General features: G+C 49.3%; 1 long non-coding RNA gene across 1 annotated transcript; it reads right to left on the minus strand.

The window, feature by feature from the left end:
• Nucleotides 1-14630: 14630 nt before the first annotated feature.
• LOC149120797 (uncharacterized) lies at nt 14631-19340 on the minus strand. Its single transcript, XR_016225231.1, has 2 exons — nt 16470-19340; nt 14631-16191 (listed from the first exon to the last, which is right to left on the minus strand). It is a non-coding gene; the product is annotated as an uncharacterized LOC149120797 (long non-coding RNA).
• Between the last annotated feature and the right edge of the window lie 1069 nt (nt 19341-20409).

The following is a 20409-nucleotide window of genomic DNA, read 5'->3' on the forward strand; positions in this document are numbered from 1 at the left end:
CTCAGCCTCTGAATACATACCCTTATGCTTCCATTTTCTCTGAAGCTGGGCTAGTTTTGTGCCTTATTCTCAACAAAGATATGGAAAGTGCCCCTTCTGAAGGTATCTTCCACTGAAGCTAATGCTCATGCCCATTACACAAATACATTTCACTCCCCTGGGAAGCTCCCTGTACTACCAGGCTTATTCAAGTGCCTCACACCTTGGGCCCAGTGGGTCCCCCATACAAAGAGCAGCAGCTCATTGTCCCAAATGTCATCTTAGATTGTCTAAATGGTCCACAAGGAAATCACCAAATCCTTCCTTCCATGTCAACTTTGGATTCCTTGTCTGGCCTGGGCTTATGCAATTTTTATCTCAGAGTGTTGCAGCTCCTGCCAACCTCTGAGCTGTCCACAGTGCTGATGCTGTGTGTGTGGTGTTGGCCACACAGTGGTGGCCTGGGCCTCAATGCCAAACAGAAGGCCAGCAGCTCAGGGGCTTGGACATATTTTGTTCTTCACCCTGCTCGGGGACTTTGACTTGCAGTTCAGGACAGATGGAATCTCATTTTGGTGTTTCTGGACAAAAGCCATGGATTACGTGAGATTGGTGTGATGGAGTCTTTATTCTTCTGGTGAGAGCAACACCTACAGAAAGGGCAGCAGGGCCTGGGGCATCTTGTTGGAAGATGTCAGACAGCTGCTACTCAGTGTCTTGAGGTATCAAAGCTAAGGACCACAGAAAACTGAAGTTTCATCATTATCCTATATAGGCATTTGCTTAGTCTTTACAGAAGTATCTAATAGGATAAATTACTTTCTTATGAAAAACACACAGTTGGTATATTATATTTTTTGTTTGTTGTCTTTCTGTCAGGAAAATTTCTGAGTAAAATCAACCCATTCACTAAACAGGGGAAAATACTAAATGAGACAGAAATGTACTTTGTACTCATGTCCCCTAATACATGACAGCTCTTAGGATGGTCAGCTTGGTGCACTGTAACTTAAGCATTATATTCAGCATGTGAGCGGTCTCCACAGGGAAACATGATCACAGGCATGTGGCTGACCACACAGGTGTGTGCGTATGGTAGAGAGCATGAAGCTCTGGTTGAGGGGTGAACAAGAGACCCAGATTGGAGTTGCTGGCATTGGTTTCCGACCCCCAAGTGCCCACAAGCACCAGGGCCTCGAACTCTGTCCAAGGACAGGGACCCAAGTACTGAGCATCAGCACTGCCTGCCAGGGTTTGCCTTAGGCAGCAGCCAGGACTCCAACCCAGGCACTCAAATGGGGAATGCAGGCCCTCTAAGCCATTTCTGAGGCGCTGAGCCAAAGGCCTCCCCCGAAACTTGATTTTACAAATAGTAATATTAATACTAATAACAGACACTACGTTGGAGAGGAGTTTTAGGTTTTCAGGAAATCGAGCAGGTGCACAGTTCTCACGCAGCCCTCCCTTGTGGGTCAACAGCTTCCTCTGTCATGATCTCGTGTGTGTGTGATATCAGAAGAATAGAAATGTGGGCTTATCCTCCAAAGTCCAGGGTCAGCTTCAGGTCCAGGCTTTGTGCCATGCGCTTGTGATGAGGCAGAATACCAGGTATAAAACATGACAGCATCGTACAGAACAGCTGCCCTGCTCTGGCAGTTGGCTAGGAGGGGTTGACGGCATGCAGAAATGCTACCCTAAAGCCCAGCTCCGGGGCATTGGAGCAAGGAACAAGGCAAGGGGGCCAGTGTTGCCTTCTCCTCTGCAGGTCCTAGGATTCTCACCCAAGCGGTGCCCTCCAGGGCTGGCACTGTGGTGCAGCGGGTAAAGCCGCCATCCTACATGGGCACCACTTTGTGTCCCGGCCACTGCAGTTCTGATCCAGCTCCCTGCCAATGGCCTGGGAACACAGAAGAGGATGGCCCAGGTACATAAGCCTTGGATACCCATGTGGAAGTCCTCAAAGAAGGCAGCCTCTGCCTGCCAGCCTCACGGGGACTGCGAAGCACAGCGCGCGCATTGGCCGTTGCCCCGAGCAGCCAGCGCAGTGGTGACCACAGCAAGTGAGTGCGCGGCACAGAGGGCAAGGGGCTCAGGACATACCTTGATCACATATGAGTTGTCTACAATGGCGCCCCCTGGCGCTCCACGGTGGCGGCGACCCCAGACTCTCTGGTGGCGGCTGGGGGCCAAGGCCGCGGCGAGGTCACCAGGCCTGCCTGACTGCCCTCAGGAACCCCATAAATCCTCTTCTTTAGCACTTCTCAAGTACCTAAGTTCACCGTTACAAAAGGTCCACACACTGCAGAAAACCAACCTCCAGACTGTGATGCCTCGGACCAGCCCAGAGATCCCCCCAAACTCCCAGCACATTTGCTTTTGTAAAGAACAAGGCAGAGGAGTGGTCCCTCCAGGGCTGTCTCCAGGTCGCCAGTAGGGGCTCCTTCACTGCTTCATTCTTTTTTCTTCTTTCTTCTTTCTATGACTGGAAAAATTAGGCCCTTTAAGTCTGGGGGTTCAGATATCTGCTAGTCGTCAGGCTCATCGTCATCGAACAAGTGGTACATCCGAACGAGTTCCACGACGTCATGGGGCAGTGAAGCCCAGGCTGTACAGGAGTCCAGATGGATGTTGTGCAGATCGGCGGGCAGCGGGTCCTCAGCAGTCTCGGGGCCCTGCGCCTGGGAGCTCCTACGGTCATGATCTTCCTGCGAGGGCGTGCTGAGCTCTGAGCCGGGCAGTGGTGGCAACTCCCTGAGGTGGCACTGCTGACCCATTCGCTGTTGTTTGCTTTTCTTGGTGCGCTGGTTTTTAAACCAAGTCTGGGGAGGAAGGGAGGGAACAGGTTACTCCAGGGGCAAGGACGCCAGGGAGACCCCATGAGCCTCAGAAGCTCGGGGCCCTTGTGGCTTGGGCACGCTGGGCTCAAGCCTCTTTCTCAAAGGCTGTGCGAGGCCCGAGAGGGAGCCGCAGGCATCAGGTAAAGGGGAGGGGGCCGGGCAGCCTCTGCCCTGCTCCCAAGGGATCTTCAGCAGCAGAACCTAGAACTTTCTGCGCTAGGCTTTGCACCACAAAGGCTCACGTTCTGGGAGCTCGGTCTCTCAGGACACAGTACTGAGAGGTGCAGAGACCCTCGGAGGGGAGGCCTGGTGGGGTCATTCGCCCATGGGGTCGATGCCGCCTCGAACTCTTTCAAATAAATAATAAATAAATCTTAAAAAGAAATTCTGTCTCATTGCCTCTCACACAATACATTTAAAGAAATACACTTTGGAAATGCGATGCCCCCACACACGTCTTTGCTCCGCCTGCGGGGGCTGCTCTGGGCTGTCTCCCGTGGGCTGGGCGGAACCATCCACCAGGCAGGGTCCTCGCCACAGGCTCAGACATGAACTCTTCTGCCCCAAGGTAGCCGCGAGCGCCAGGGGAAGTCTATCTTTTAAAGGGCCCAAGCTCAAGGAGTTTGAGACCAGCCCCGGGCAGCCTCTGCCTGCCAGCCTCGCAGGGACTGAGAAGCACGTGCATTGGCGACTGCCCTGAGCGGCCAGCACAGCGGTGACCGCATGCGAGTGAGTGCGTGGCACGGAGGGCGCAGGGCTCGGGACATACCTTGATCACGCACTCATCCAAACATAGCTTTGCTGATAACTCTTGTATCTTCTCCCAGTCAGGACAGGGGGTCGTTTCGAAAACAGCTTTCAACATCCCCAACTGGTCGGGGGTAAAGGCCGTGCGGCTGCGGCGAGCACACCTGGGCGCTGCAGAGGGAACAGGAACAAAGGGCTTTGGTTTGCTTTCAGAAACAATCCATTGGCCATCCTGATGCCGGCTTTGGCTCCAGCAGCCACTGCATGCATTTCAGGAGCGAGCCGGTAGACAGCAGCGCTCTCGGGGTCTCTCCTCTTTGCCTGGGTCTCCCAAAGGAATTTTGGAAAATGCACCCTGGAAGGCAGAGCCTGATATGGTCATGCATTTTCGCCATGAGCTTGAGCTTCACGAGGGGAAGATGTCCTGCTGCCACACACACACACACACACACACACACACACACAAACATAAATACAAACCCACACACACAGAAAGACACAGACACAGAAACTCACATACACAGAAAGTCACACACACATACATACTCATACATACACACCCACACACCCACGACATACATACATACATAAGAACCCAACACTAACACAAAGACACATACAGACACACACAGTAAGATACACACATATACATACACACATATGCATACATATATACAAACCCACACACACACATGCATACATACATAAATGCACATACATGCATAAATACACACCTACACACTCACACCCACACCCACACCCACACACTGTGAAGGCAAGTGCCAAGCTTGCAGTTTTCTCCAGCTCATGAGAAAGACAGAGAGAGAGACAAACAGAGAGAAAAACTGCATAGGGCTTTGGAGGAAGCCCTCAGCCATGGAGGGGTTGGAAAGAGATGGAGAAAGAGCCGCAGGCAGAGGAGAAGGAGGCCAGAAGCACATGTGCGTGGTTAGAATGCAGCCACTGGGGCCGGCCCCTGGGAGGCCTTGCAATGCTGGGTTCCTATCCCAGAGTCCCAGTTGGAGTCCCAGCTGCTCCACTTCCCACCCAGCTCCCTGCAAATGCACCTGGGAAAGCAGTAGAAGATGGCCCAAATATTCAGGCTCCCACACCCACCTGTGAGACCCAGATGGAGCTCCTGGCTCCCGGCTCCTGGCTTTGGATTGCACCAGCCCTTGGCCACTGCAGCTACAAATACAAAGTAATTTTTTTCATTTTCAGAAGGCGCCTGGCATTGTGGCAGAGTGGGTAAAAACCCACCAAGGCAACACTGGTGTCCCATGTGGACACTGGGGCAAGGCCCAGCTGCCCCGCTGCCTATGCAGCTCCGTGCTCATGTGTCTAGCAAAGCAGCAGACAACAGCCAAAAGATAGGACCCATGCACCCACGTGGGAGAGCTTATTTTTGTAATAAAACTTGAATTCAGGGCCGGCGCCGCGGCTCACTAGGCTAATCCTCCGTCTAGCGGCGCCGGCACACCGGGTTCTAGTCCCGGTTGGGGCGCCGGATTCTGTCCCGGTTGCCCCTCTTCCAGGCCAGCTCTCTGCTGTGGCCAGGGAGTGCAGTGGAGGATGGCCCAGGTGCTTGGGCCCTGCGCCCCATGGGAGACCAGGAAAAGCACCTGGCTCCTGGCTCCTGCCATCGGATCAGCGCGGTGCACCGGCCGCAGCACGCTGGCTGCGGCAGCCATTGGAGGGTGAACCAACGGCAAAGGAAGACCTTTCCCTCTGTCTCTCTCTCTCACTGTCCACTCTGCCTATCAAAAAAAAAAAAACTTGCATTCAAGGATATACTTTCTTTTTTAAAAAAAAAACGAAGCTCTATTCATTTATTTGATGGTCAGAGTTACACAGAGAAAGAAGGAGAGGCACAGAGAGAGAGAGAACGAGAGAGAGAGAGAGTGTGTTCCATCCACTGGTTCACTCCCCAACTGGACACAATGACTTGAGGTGTGTCGATCCAAAGGCAGGAGCCAGGAGCTTCTTCCTGGTCTCCCATGCAGATGCAGGGGCCCATCTTTTCCTGCTTTCCCAGGCCATTCCCGAGAGCGGGATCAGAAGAGGAGCAGCCTGGACTTGAACCGGAGCCCATATGGGATGCCTGCACTTCCAGCCAGGGCTTTAACCCACTGCACCACAGTGCCGGCCCCATCAACGAACACTTTAAACAAAACTTTTTAAAAGAGAAAGATTGTATCTGTGTCTCCAGACAAGAAATGCACTCTACACTAGGTTGTTCCAATGCAAAGGAAAACATGAGAAAATACAGAGAGACTAAGAAATGCATGGAAAAAATGAGTCAAAAAATGGGTTCATTCTGATGCAAAAAACAATTTTTGAAAGCCATGCATAACTTTTTCTTTTCTTTTTATATTTAGATGGGCAGAGTTTGACAGTGAGAGAGAAACAGAGAGAAAGGTCTTCCTTCCGTTGGTTCACCCCTGCCCACCAAATGGTCAATAGGCCGGCCAGCACGCTGTGCCTATCTGAAGCCAGGAGCCAGGTGCTACCTCCTGGTCTCCCATGGGGTGCTGAGCCCAAGCAGCTGGGCCATCTTCCACTGCCTTCCCGGGCCACAGCAGAGAGCTGGACTGGAAGAGGAGCAACTGGGACTAGGACCCAGCACCTATATGGGATGCCAGCGCCACAGGCAGAGGATTAACTGAGTGAGCCACGGCCACTGTCCCCATAACTTTTGCTTCACCCCTAGTTTCCCACACACTTTGTGAAGACCTCTTATCTGCTTAGGTTTCCAAACAGTTGTTCCCCAATCAAATGTTTTAAAATCAATTTCCACCCTGTGTCACATAAACATTTAAAAGATCTGAACAGTGAAACTGCTAAGCAAATTGAAAACACAAGTTTCAAGACTGGAAGGTTTTCTGTGCAACCAACATCAGAGTTTCTGGGAGACAACAAAGATACTCTACAAAACAACCAAAAACGAAACGCACAGTTCTTTAAAATGAGAAAGGTCAGAAACAGGCAATGAGCATTCAAGAGGAAGCAGAATGGTGTCTAAAACAGTGATGCAGCTCTGTCCCCTCGATGGCTTGGGAAGTGCGTCACAGACAAGAGATTATGGAAGACCCAACAGGCTGCCATGTTAACTGTATGACAGTCACGGGCATCCAAAAGGATGGGAGAGACGACGGACACTCACTCACTGCTGGCGGGAGCCCAGTAGCAAACTGTGCTCCTGTTTGCTCCATTGCTATAAGCCAGCGATCCCGCCAACGGCCAACCTGGTGCCGGCATGGCTTGGCCTACCACCAAGCAAGCCCTGCACAGCCAACCTCTCGCCCACCCGCCTCGGCCACTTGCTCACTCGACATCACGACTCGGACCGGCAGTATTTCCGAAGCTGCTTCTTCTCCAGCGTCTGTGTTTGTCTGCCCCCTGCCACCCGGACGGCTCCTTTCTAGAACAGAGCCAACTCCTGACGGTATTAAGTCACACCCTAGACCAGATTGGCAGATGTAGCACTTGAAGAGCTTATCAGATACATGGGATTAACAGATGCCAATTTACCTCGGAATCAGCCCTTAAGATGTTCGGATCCGGCTGAAGAGCCCATGAGAGTATTTTAGGCATGGAAAGCCAAGACACTCTGGAAAAAAAAAAAAAAAAAAAACCTAAATGAAAGATCTCTGCGAGTGAGAGAGATCCCAGTGGAAAGAACATGCCATCAAAGGAGGAGGTACCCTTCTCTGAAGGGAAGAGAGAATTTCCACTTTGACTATGACCTTGTCTAAATAAGATGGGAGTTGGCAAACTCAAAAGGCTTCCCTAACCTAGGCAACTCAATAGCCTAGGGTGATTACTGACCCCAGAAACAAGAGTGTCAATTTCTTAGTCAACAACAGGAGTCACTGTGCACTTCCTCCTCATGTAGGATCTCTGCCCTTCACGTGTTGTAAAATGTGAATTCTTCCTATAACTAGTACTCAAACAGTACTTGACGCTTTGTGTTTCTGCGTGGGTGCAAACAGTTGAAATCTTTACTTACTATATACTGTATTGATCTTCTGTATATAAAGATAATTGAAAATGAATCTTGATGTGAATGGAATGGGAGAGGGAGCGGGAGATGGGAGGATTGGATTGCGGGAAGGAGGCAGGTTATGGGGGGAAAAAGCCACGGTAATCTACAAGCTGTACTTTGGAAATTTAGATTTGTTAAATAAAAGTTAAAAAAAGAAAGAAAGAAAGATCAGTGCCCATATGGGCTGTTGGCGATGCAGGCTGGGGCTTTAACCCGCTGTGCGAAAGAGCCGTCCCCAATAAATAAAATCTTTAAAAACGAAAATACAATCAACTTTCTAAAAAAAAAATCCGAAGAAAGCGAGGAGGTGGTATGTTAATTAGCGTGACTGTGGTGGTAACAAGAAAATCAATCCTTTTAAAAAACACTTTTTATTACAGATATGTTGATTGATTTGAAAGGCAGAGTTCCAGAGAGGGAGAGAGAGGTCTTGCACTCGCTGTTTCACTCCCCAAATGGCCACAACAGCCAGAGCTGAGCTGTTCCGAAGCCTGGATCCGGAGCTTCTTCTGGGTCTGGGTCTGGGTCTGGGTCTCCCACACACACAGGCCCAGAGGCGCGAGGACTTGGGCAAATCCTCTACTGCTTCCCAGCCATAGCAGAAAGCTGGATCGGAAGACCAGGGCCCCTACGGGATGCAGGCACTGCAGGCCTCTCTCTCTCTATCACTCTCTCTCTCTCTCTCTCTCTTTATCACTATGTATCTCTCTCTACCTCTCTATCCCTATCTCTATCTCTCTGTATCTCTCTCTACCTCTATCTCATCACTAACTCTACCGCTCTGAACTCTGCCTTCAAACAAAGAAAAAAGAAAAAAATATCCCTGCCCTGCTGGAGCCCGAAGGAATCCCTCCCTCGCTCCTGATTGGACAGTAAGAGCAAGGGGGCGGGCCTGAGGCGCCTAGCGACCTGCGGGAAGCAGAGGCGAGAACTCTGGGAGAACTTGACCACTGGAAAGCGGGTCCGGGCGCCCGAGTCTCAGGCCCGTCCCCTCGTGCGTGGCCCGGGGAGGCCCGCTGCCCACCCACCGCCCGAGAGCACGCGGAAGACGGCAGCCCACGAACGTGGCCACCACGCCCTTGCGGCCCTGGATTTCGCGTTGTCTACGATGGCGCCCCCTGGCGCTCCACGGTGGCGGCGACCCCGGACTCTGGTGGCGGCTGGGGGCCAAGGCCGCGGCGAGGTCGCCAGGCCCGCCTGACTGCCCTCAGGAACCCCATAAATCGTCTTCTTGTGGCACTTCACAAGTATCTAAGTTCACCATTACAAAACGTCCACACACTACAGAAAACCAGCCTCCAGGCTGTGATGCCTCGGACCAGCCCAGAGAGCCCCCCAAACTCCCAGCACATTTGCTTTTGTAAAGAACAAGGCAGAGGAGTGGTCCCTCCAGGGCTGTCTCCAGGTCGCCGGCAGGGGCTCCTACAGACTGCTTCGTCCTTTTTCTTTTTTCTAGGACTGGAAAAAATTCGGCCCTTGAAGTCTGGGGGTTCAGATATCTGCTAGTCGTCGGGCTCGTCGTCATCGAACAAGCCGTACATGCGCACCAGCTCCCCGATGTCATGGGGCAGCGAAGCCCAGGGCGCTGAGGAGTCCAGATGGATATTTTACAGATCGGCGGGCAGCAGGTCTTCGGCAGCCTCGGGGCCATGCGCCTGGGAGCTCTCAGGGCCGTGATTTTCCTGCGAAGGTGTGCTGAGCTCTGAACCTGGTGGTGGTGGGGACTCGCCGGGCTGGCGGGAATGGCCCTTTCGCTGCAGTTTTCTTTGCTGGGCGCGCTGATTTTTAAACCAGGTCTGGGGAGGAAGGGAGGGAACAGGTTACTCCAGGGGCAAGGACCCCAGGGAGACCCCATGGGCCTCAGAAGCTCGGGGCCCTTGTGGCGTGGGCACGCTGGGCTCAAGCCTCTTTCTCAAACGCTGTGCCGGGCCCGGGAGGGAGCCGCAGGCATCAGGTAAAGGGGAGGGGGCCGGGCAGCCTCTGCCCTGCTCCCAAGCGATCCTCCGCAGCAGAACCTAGAACTTTGCGCACTAGGCTTTGCACCACAAAGGCTCACGTTCTGGGAGCTCGGTCTCTAAGGACACAGTACTGAGAGGTGCGGAGACCCTCAGAGGGGAGGCCTGGTGGGGTCATTCGGCCATGGGGTCTAAGCCGCCTCAAACTCTTTCAAATAAATAATAAATAAATCTTAAAAAAGAAATTCTGTCTCATTGCCTCTCACACAGTAAATTCAAAGAAACACAATTTGGAAACGCGTTCCCCGCACACACGTGTTTGCTCCGCCTGGCCTGCGTGGGCGGCCCTTGGCTGGCTCCCGCGGGCTGGGCGGAGCCATCCACCAGGCATAGTCCTCACCACCTGCTCACACTTGAACTCTTCTGCCCCAAGGCAGCCGCGAGCGCCAGGGGCAGTCTATCTTGTCAAGGGCCCACCCGCAGGGACTTCGGGACCAGCCCCGTGGCAGCCTCTGCCTGCCAGCTTTGCAGGGACTGCGAAGCGCGCGCCTTGGCGACTGCCCTGAGCGGCCAGCACAGCGGTGACCGCAAGCGAGTGAGTGCGTGGCACGGAGGGCGCAGGGCTCCGGACATACCTTGATCACGCACTCATCCAAACATAGCTTTGCCGCTAACTCTTGTATCTTCTCCCAGTCAGGACAGGGGGTCGTTTCGAAAACAGCTTTCAACATCCCCAACTGGTCGGGGGTAAAGGCCGTGCGGCTGCGGCGAGCACACCTGGGCGCTGCAGAGGGAACAGGAACAAAGGGCTTTGGTTTGCTTTCAGAAACAATCCATTGGCCATCCTGATGCCGGCTTTGGCTCCAGCAGCCACTGCATGCATTTCGGGAGCGAGCCGGTAGACAGCAGCCCTCTCGGGGTCTCTCCTCTTTGCCTGGGTCTCCCAAAGGAATTTTGGAAAATGCACCCTGGAAGGCAGAGCCTGATCTCATGGTCATGCATTTTCGACGTGAGCTTGAGCTTCACGAGGAGAAGATGTCCTGCTGCCACACACACACACACACACACACATAAATACAAACCCACACACACAGTGAGACACAGACACAGAAAGTCACACACACATACATACTCATACATACACACCCACACACCCACGACATACATACATACATACACACACATACATACATAAGAACCCACACACTAACACAAAGACAGACACATACAGACACACACAGAAAGATACACACATGTACATACACACATATGCAAACATATATACAAACCCACACACAAAAACAAACAAGACACACACAGACAAACACACACATACATACACATACATACATTCATACACACCCACACCCACAGCCTGTGAAGGCAAGTGCCAAGCTCCCAGTTTTCTCCCAGCTCATGAGAAAGACAGAGAGAGAGACAGAGAGAGAGAAAAACTGCATAGGGCTTTGGAGGAAGCCCTCAGCCATGGAGGGGTTGGAAAGAGATGGAGAAAGAGCCGCAGGCAGAGGAGAAGGAGGCCAGAAGCACATGTGCGTGGTTAGAATGCAGCCACTGGGGCCGGCCCCTGGGAGGCCTTGCAATGCTGGGTTCCTATCCCAGAGTCCCAGTTGGAGTCCCGGCTACTCCACTTCCCATCCAGCTCCCTGCAAATGCACCTGGGAAAGCAGTAGAAGATGGCCCAAGTACTCAGGCCCCCACACCCACATGGGAGACCCAGATGGAGCTCCCGGCTCCTGGCTTTGGATTGCACCAGCCCTTGGCCATTGCAGCTACCCATGCAAATACACATACAAAGTAAAAGTTTTTTTCATTTTCAGAAGGCGCCTGGCATTGTGGCAGAGTGGGTAAAACCCACCACTGGCAACACTGCTGTCCCATATGGACACTGGGGCAAGGCCCAGCTGCTCCACTGCCTATGCAGCTCCCTGCTCATGTGCCTAGGGAAGCAGCAGAGGACGGCGCAAATGATGGGACCCCTGCACCCATGTGGGAGAGCTTATTTTTATTATAAAACTTGCATTCAAGGATATACTTTTTTTTATTAAAAAAAAAAAAGGTCTATTCATTTATTTGATGGTCAGAGTTACACAGAGAAAGAAGGAGAGACACACACACAGAGAGAGAGAGAGAGTGTTCCATCCACTGGTTCACTCCCCAACTGGCCACAATGACATGAGCTGTGCCAATCCAAAGGCAGGAGCCAGGAGCTTCTTCTCGGTCTCCCTTGTGGGTGCAGGGGCCCATCTTTTCCTGCTTTCCCAGGCCATGCCAGAGAGCGGGATCAGAAGAGGAGCATCCTGGACTTGAACCAGAGCCCATATGGGATGCCTGCACTTCCAGCCAGGGCTTTAACCCACTGCACCACAGCGCCGGCCCCATCAACGAACACTTTAAACAAAACTTTTTAAAAGAGAAAGATTGTATCTGTGTCTCCAGACAAGAAATGCACTCTATACTAGGTTGTTCCAATGCAAAGGAAAACATGAGAAAATACAGAGAGACTAAGAAATGCATGGAAAAAATGAGTCAAAAAATGGGTTCATTCTGGTGCAAAAAACAATTTTTTGAAAGCCATGCATAATTTTTCTTTTCTTTTTATATTTAGACGGGCAGAGTTGGACAGTGAGAGAGAAACAGAGAGAAAGGTCTTCCTTCCGTTGGTTCACCCCGGCTCCCCAAATGGCCGCTAGGCCGGCCGGCGCACTGTGCCTATCTGAAGCCAGGAGCCAGGTGCTTCCTCCTGGTCTCCCATGCGGGTGCAGGGCCCAAGCACCTGGGCCATCTTCCACTGCCTTCCCGGGCCACAGCAGAGAGCTGGACTGGAAGAGGAGCAACCAGGACTAGGACCCAGCACCTATATGGGATGCCAGCGCCACAGGCAGAAGATTAACTGAGTGAGCCACGGCCACTGTCCCCATAACTTTTGCTTCACCCCTAGTTTCCCACACACTTTGTGAAGACCTCTTATCTGCTTAGGTTTCCAAACAGTTGTTCCCCAATCAAATGTTTTAAAATCAATTTCCACCCTGTGTCACATAAACATTTAAAAGATCTGAACAGTGAAACTGCTAAGCAAATTGAAAACACAAGTTTCAAGACTGGAAGGTTTTCTGTGCAACCAACATCAGAGTTTCTGGGAGACAACAAAGATACTCTACAAAACAACCAAAAACGAAACGCACAGTTCTTTAAAATGAGAAAGGTCAGAAACAGGCAATGAGCATTCAAGAGGAAGCAGAATGGTGTCTAAAACAGTGATGCAGCCCTGTCCCCTCGATGGCTTGGGAAGTGCGTCACAGACCAGAGATTATGGGAGAGAGACCCAACTGGCTGCCGTGTTAACTGTATGCCAGTCACGGGCATCCAAAAGGATGGGAGAGACGACGGACACTCGCTCACTGCTGGCGGGAGCCCAGTAGCAAACTGTGCTCCTGTTTGCTCCATTGCTATAAGCCAGCGATCCCGCCAACGGCCAACCTGGTGCCGGCATGGCTTGGCCTACCACCAAGCAAGCCCTGCACAGCCAACCTCTCGCCCACCCGCCTCGGCCACTTGCTCACTCGACATCACGACTCGGACCGGCAGTATTTCCGAAGCTGCTTCTTCTCCAGCGTCTGTGTTTGTCTGCCCCCTGCCACCCGGACGGCTCCTTTCTAGAACAGAGCCAACTCCTGACGGTATTAAGTCACACCCTAGACCAGATTGGCAGATGTAGCACTTGAAGAGCTTATCAGATACATGGGATTAACAGATGCCAATTTACCTCGGAATCAGCCCTTAAGATGTTCGGATCCGGCTGAAGAGCCCATGAGAGTATTTTAGGCATGGAAAGCCAAGACACTCTGGAAAAAAAAAAAAAAAAAAACCTAAATGAAAGATCTCTGCGAGTGAGAGAGATCCCAGTGGAAAGAACATGCCATCAAAGGAGGAGGTACCCTTCTCTGAAGGGAAGAGAGAATTTCCACTTTGACTATGACCTTGTCTAAATAAGATGGGAGTTGGCAAACTCAAAAGGCTTCCCTAACCTAGGCAACTCAATAGCCTAGGGTGATTACTGACCCCAGAAACAAGAGTGTCAATTTCTTAGTCAACAACAGGAGTCACTGTGCACTTCCTCCTCATGTAGGATCTCTGCCCTTCACGTGTTGTAAAATGTGAATTCTTCCTATAACTAGTACTCAAACAGTACTTGACGCTTTGTGTTTCTGCGTGGGTGCAAACAGTTGAAATCTTTACTTACTATATACTATATTGATCTTCTGTATATAAAGATAATTGAAAATGAATCTTGATGTGAATGGAATGGGAGAGGGAGCGGGAGATGGGAGGATTGGATTGCGGGAAGGAGGCAAGTTATGGGGGGAAAAGCCACGGTAATCTATAAGCTGTACTTTGGAAATTTAGATTTGTTAAATAAAAGTTAAAAAAAGAAAGAAAGAAAGATCAGTGCCCATATGGGCTGTTGGCAATGCAGGCTGGGGCTTTAACCCGCTGTGCGAAAGAGCCGTCCCCAATAAATAAAATCTTTAAAAACGAAAATACAATCAACTTTCTAAAAAAAAAATCCGAAGAAAGCGAGGAGGTGGTATGTTAATTAGCGTGACTGTGGTGGTAACAAGAAAATCAATCCTTTTAAAAAACACTTTTTATTACAGATGTGTTTATTGATTTGAAAGGCAGAGTTCCAGAGAGGGAGAGAGAGGTCTTGCACTCGCTGTTTCACTCCCCAAATGGCCACAACAGCCAGAGCTGAGCTGTTCCGAAGCCTGGATCCGGAGCTTCTTCTGGGTCTGGGTCTGGGTCTGGGTCTCCCACACACACAGGCCCAGGGGCCCGAGGACTTGGGCAAATCCTCTACTGCTTCCCAGCCATAGCAGAAAGCTGGATCGGAAGACCGGGGCCCCTACGGGATGCAGGCACTGCAGGCCTCTCTCTCTCTCTCTCTCTCTCTCTCTCTCTCTCTCTCTCTCTCTCTCTATCACTGTGTATCTCTACCTCTCTATTGTTAGAGTCGACTGCCCGAAAAACGTCACCAAGAGACATCTCTTATGCAAACAGCAAGGGGAAGCTTTATTGATTATCCAGCATGCTGGGGCTGTCTGATCATACATGAACAGAGCAGCCCCGAATAACCAAAGGTTAGGGTTTATAAAGGCAAAAACCGTTAAACCGGGAAGGGGGGAATACATGGTTGCTATGCACGGTTGCTATACACAGTTGCTAAAATCAAAAGAGAGTACATAAAATCAAAAGAGTATATGGTTACTGGGGTCAACATAACCTAAAACCTAAGTGAAATTAATATTTATCATAATCTTGACAACATCAGTTACAATATTACAATCAGCAATTAGGACTTGACATTAATGTAAGACACAGACAAATCACATCTTCATTATTAGCCCAGGTAACCCAGGTGCAACCTTTCTACTTTTAAGCTTGAGCAATCATGCTAGGGGGTTTTTGTGTGTTGCCAAGGGTGATGTAGTGCACTGCTATTGTCCGACTATTTGAGATCATAGTTTCAGACCAGAGTCTCACGGTGGGGGGTGCTTTCTCAGAATGGAGTCTCAAGTGCTCCAAAATGGAGTCCCTGCTGTCAAGGTGCTACTTCACTCTGTCTTCTTTTTACAGCTGTACCAGGAAGGTTTAAACCTGTAAGCTTAAGCTTAACTTTTTACACCCGCACATATACAATTTTAACTCTTCATTCCCCACTCCTTGTTGTGAGGATCTCTAATCTTAGAGATTTGTTTTTGTATCTTTTAATGTGACATACTGTTGTCTTATGATCATGAGTTTAACATTTTTAACTTGTTTCCGCAAGAAGGTGATGAGTCTATTTAACACACAAGGTCCTATGGTTACAATTAGGAGTAGAATAATTAAGGGTCCTGTTTGGGCTGACAGTAGAGTAGTAAGCCATGGGGACTGGCCGAACCATGACTCAAACCATCCCTGTTGAGTTTCCCTCTCCTGTTGCCGTTTTTCCAGTCGTTTTCTGAGTTTGGCCATGAAGTTTCTAACCACCTGGGTTCAGTCAGCATAAAAACAATATTTTTCCTTTAGGGCCGCACATAACACCCCCCACCTATGAGAATGAGATCCAACCCCCGCCTGTTCTGTAATACTGAAATGCAGATACTGGGCTGCATCTGGGAGATTGTGGAAGATTTGTCAGGCAGAAGGATCTCCACCTGGCAGGTTATCAGGTAGAAGGGGGCAGGGCAGGATGTAAAGGCCGGGCTGCCCATGAAACATTGTCAGGATGACTGAGATGCAGATGCATATGGTGGACACATTAGGCCTTTATGTCACACACACATAAGCTCATAACTGACTTTCTGCCTAATATTTTTCCCTCAAGAGGTAATACCCAAAATTCTTCTTTGGGATTATGGATGGAGTTCCATCTTCTGTAACTTCTTCGAAGCTGGCATGTGGGCGTTGAGGGGGATTTGGGTATTTCCTCTTGCTACCTGTCTTATGGTGTGCAACAGTGGCCTTGGAAAGACTGTACTGTTTGGTCCAGAGGGCTGTTCAGGTAGTCCAGTGGAATGGGCTGGAAGCCTTGTCTGACGACCATTTGGAGTTAACAGCTTTTAGTCTGTTAGAGACAAAACAAATAAGGGCATTAAAAACACACGGTGTAAGGAGAAGCATCTACAGTTTCAGTACAGGAGTGGAGGGGACCACTTCCCCCTGGACTATTGGATAGACTTTTAAGGCCTGGCAGGGTGTGTGAGGCCCAGACCTATCCATGGGGTGCTGTTAAGAAAATTGTAAGAGATGCAAATCTCCTTTAAGGGAGGCACCCTGTTGACTTGCATTACATGGCTGGACTAGGAGAGTTAAATAGGAGGCTGATAGAAATAGGCAACTTACGTTTTACTGACCCTAGGCCATCCCCTCAATAGCAGTGGCTGGAGCTGGAAGCTGGGCAGAGGCTGGGCAGAGCCAAAGGCTTTTTAGCTCGGGGCCACAGGGTCAGCGGTTCTGAACCAGGAGTCCTTCGACACCCAGGGCAGTTCCGTGTCCAGTGGCTGTGCTCTTGGCAGGGCTGACAGAAGGCATTTGCTGTTACGACAGCTGCTTGCCCAACGCCCTGGCTCCTTATATCAGCAACAGGTGCACAGGTTTGGGGTGCACTGGCCTTGCTGGGTCTCCTTGATGGCAGATCACCGTGTAAAGCAGCCATTGATTGGCCTGTTGCCCATCCCTACATTGCTCCTGCTGCTAGCTTGCTCCTCATTCCACTGGTCTCTAATAAAGTGGACCATGGAGGCAGCCTCTATGATGCCAGTCAAGGGGGGTGCCCAACCCAACCCTGATTTTTGGAGATTTTTTAATATCAGGGTGAGCTAGAAAAATTATGGTCATGGGCAAATTCTGACACTTAGTATTTTCCTGTGAGTTAAGACCATGCCCATGAGGAGAACTATGACCCTTTAGGTAAGATCAACTGTGGTGACCTGTTTGTATACTTTGAGGTCGTCAGTTTAACTTTTTATCTATTTTTTAGTTTGGTTTAAAAGGGGAGTTCTGCCCATTTAACGCGTACACTGAAAAATTGATCTAGTAGTTTAACCCCCCCCCCTTTTTTTTTTATGTTGTTTGGGGCCCTATACTGTGGCCAGGCATTATTACAGAAAAGGTCAGTCATCCCTTAAATAAGGTCTGGGGATCAAACCGTATGTCACAGTGGAGAGTCCTGCAGAACAGTAGTAACTTCCCTTCTGGAAGAGAAAAGAGGAGAAGTGAGGCAGCAAGTTGGGTCTCTAGCCTGACTTTCTGGGCTTTTAGATTTAACTGGCAGTTTAACCAGTGTTTACTGTGTAGCCTGACTTAGAGGAGAAATTGTGGCAGAGGTCTCTGCCATCCTTTGGCTTCCGGGTATTTACCGTGTAGCCTGTGGACACTAGCGCTTTCTTGGGTTTCTGGAACCCAGTTTTTTAGCATCTGCCACATAACCATAACTTAACAGAGACAGTAGAGTACACAATGGATTAACATGAATTTTATGTCTCTTGTTGTCGAATAAACCAGAAATAAAAAAAACCTTGTATATAAGAGTTTTATTTAACAGAGTCAAAAAGAGCTTACAGGACCTAACTCTAGAAATGGCAGAGTAATCGATTAAGCAGACGCTGTTAAAATAGACGTTACAGTTTTTGCAGAAACAGATTCCAAGATTTATGATTTAGACCATTTTTAGATATTTACTAACATTAGTATATTTTTTTTTAAACTCCATTGTTATAACAGAAGATTAGACTTTAACTTTAGGTCAGTGTAATTTTGGTATTAGCATTTAACTCTGTAAATAATATTTTAAAATTATAAACATTTTAAAACTTTTTATGACTTGTTTACACCTTTTGAAACTTTATACCCGTAGTTTTTTTTTTTTTACATAGCCTTGAATTGTCATGTATGGACAACCTATGAGAATACATGTTAACAAACTCAGTTTTTTTTTTTTTATTGAATTTGAGATGTTAAAAGTATATATAATATATTTTTCCAAGTTTTACTTAGCACTGATGCCTAGATGACTTAAGACACTGAGTTATTAATGAATACCACACCATTATCTGAAATAAAAGTTAAAATTACATTTTTATATTTTTAAGTAACACGAGGATAACACCTCCTGGACAGCAAACATTAGTGCATGTTTACAACTTTGAAAAGATCTTCCTCATTAAGAGAAACAAGTTTAAAGCATATCAAAGACATGTAAAACTGAGCAAGCAAGCCACTGAGCAAACTGAAGGGCGTTTGCATTACCTCAATTTTCTGAACCAATCTGCATTGGCTTACTTTAGTTAACAACATAAAGGCTTGTATACACAGAATTTTACTCTTATTTTTATAAGACCGCTTTAGCTGGAAAGCAATAACATAAATACAGCATAGGTCTGACACCATTTATAACATTTTAATATATTTTATATAATTTGAATTGACCCAAGCAGCTGTTACTTTAACAAATTTAGAGTCTCATCCTTTGAGAGTTCCAGGGATCCGACTGGAAGCCCAAAGTTGGAAGACTCAGTTTAGAATTTAAGCTGTCAGAGAGTCAAACCATTTAGCCAAAATTAGTACATTTCTGATCAGTTGGGTAATTACTTAGACATTAAAAACAGATAAACAATGTAAACAAACTTCGTGCTGTAGTTTTTCCAATCAAGACTCATAATGGCAATAGAAAAACGCGAAACCTTCAAGACAGGTGAACGCTCTCAGATGAGTCAGGGACAGCAGCACAGAAAAGAGCTGATTATCAGCATATGAACCCATTGTTTAGGTTTTTATTAGCTGCAAAGAGAAAAACCCATCAGTTTGGAAAGGGTTAATGGCTTAAGGTTCTGGCTCCCTTAGGTAAGGTCAGCAGTGGTATTGAATTGGAAATTCCTCCAGGAGAGGAAAAAGAAGCAGCCCTGGGGTGGGGGCTCTGCCTAGAGATATTTGGAGTGCAGAGAAAGGCTGTGTTCCCCCATTTACAGGGAAGACTGCACACACCGGGGCCTGGCAGGACTAATCGTGGGGTTGGGTAGGTGCGCCGTTTTACCAAGAGTGTTGGGAACCTCCTATAATTTAACCAAAGCCAGATCAATTAGGACTACTGCAGACACTCAGTCAATTACAACAGATAGTTAACTTTAGCTCTTTTCCAGATTTAGTCCTCAGGCAATCAAAGCTTAGCAACAGTAATAGTTCACAAAAAACTTAAGACGCACCAGAGCTACCATAAGTTGCAAAGACAGAAAACTTTTTACCCGGTTGGAAAGGGTTAACAGGTAACAGGTAACAGCTTTTCCCTGGGTGGAGAGACCTGTGGAATTTCCCTCTCCCTTTCTCCTGGCCAGTGGTATAGGAATGGAGATGAGGAGAGCAAAAGAGTGGGGGAGGGAGCCCCTGGAGGAGGAGGAAGGCAGAAAGCAATGAAGCTCCTCATGAAATCTCCTATCGCTTAAGGTTACCCACTACCTAGTTGTCTGAGTTTACCTGAGGGCCAATATTAGCCTCGACCGAAGCTAAGCCCTGCTCGCGTAGCAGTAGGCAGCGTGACCAGGCGTCCCTCCGAGAGAGAGACCTGGTGCTCGGGTCACAGTCCGGCTGCCTGGAAGCCGAAGCGAGCTCAGGGGGTCTCCAGACTCTCAGCCAACTGCCCTGCCTAATTTCCCTCCCATTCCTTACAATCCCTCTGGAGTTTCGGCCATAGCTAAGCCGTGGCCGGGGGGACTCCGCGTTCTCAGAGAGCTGTGGGGTGCCGGACACTCAACGGTCACTTCCACAGATCCGGTCCCGCTTGAGGGAAGGAATACTGACCTCCGATGTTTTCTCAAAATCCCGGTCTGGGTGCCCTTGACGGCCAGGCAGGAGAATGGCCTCTTTCACTTGGCGAATGAGTGGTAAATGGAGAGCCCTCCGGGGGCCAATCCACTCCCAGAGCTGGCCATTCAGAGGCACAGAAAGACTGCCACTTTACCTTCTTGACTGACAAAGAGAGGTTATGTGCCCGGTCGCTTACCTCCTACCAATGATTCAAAGTTAGAGACAAAGGTGTAGACACAGTCTGGCCCATGTTAGCAGACATCACAATGTACACGAACAGACAAACAGTGTAGAGAATCAGCACACAACAACCACACAAAGTGTCCGTAGAGGAACTGAGATAAACTACTGGTCGCGATGATGCTGGCAATACAAACACAGACTCTGGAACCGCCTCAGAGCCCTGTGAGGATGCCGGTAATACAAATGCAAGCTCCGGAACCACTTCAGAACCTACAAATGCAGACTCCAGAACCACTTCAGA

This window comes from Oryctolagus cuniculus, chromosome 18 (genome assembly GCF_051225735.1).
Source record: "Oryctolagus cuniculus isolate XC-2025 breed Fujian yellow rabbit chromosome 18, ASM5122573v1, whole genome shotgun sequence".
Classification (NCBI taxonomy): Eukaryota; Metazoa; Chordata; class Mammalia; order Lagomorpha; family Leporidae; genus Oryctolagus; species Oryctolagus cuniculus.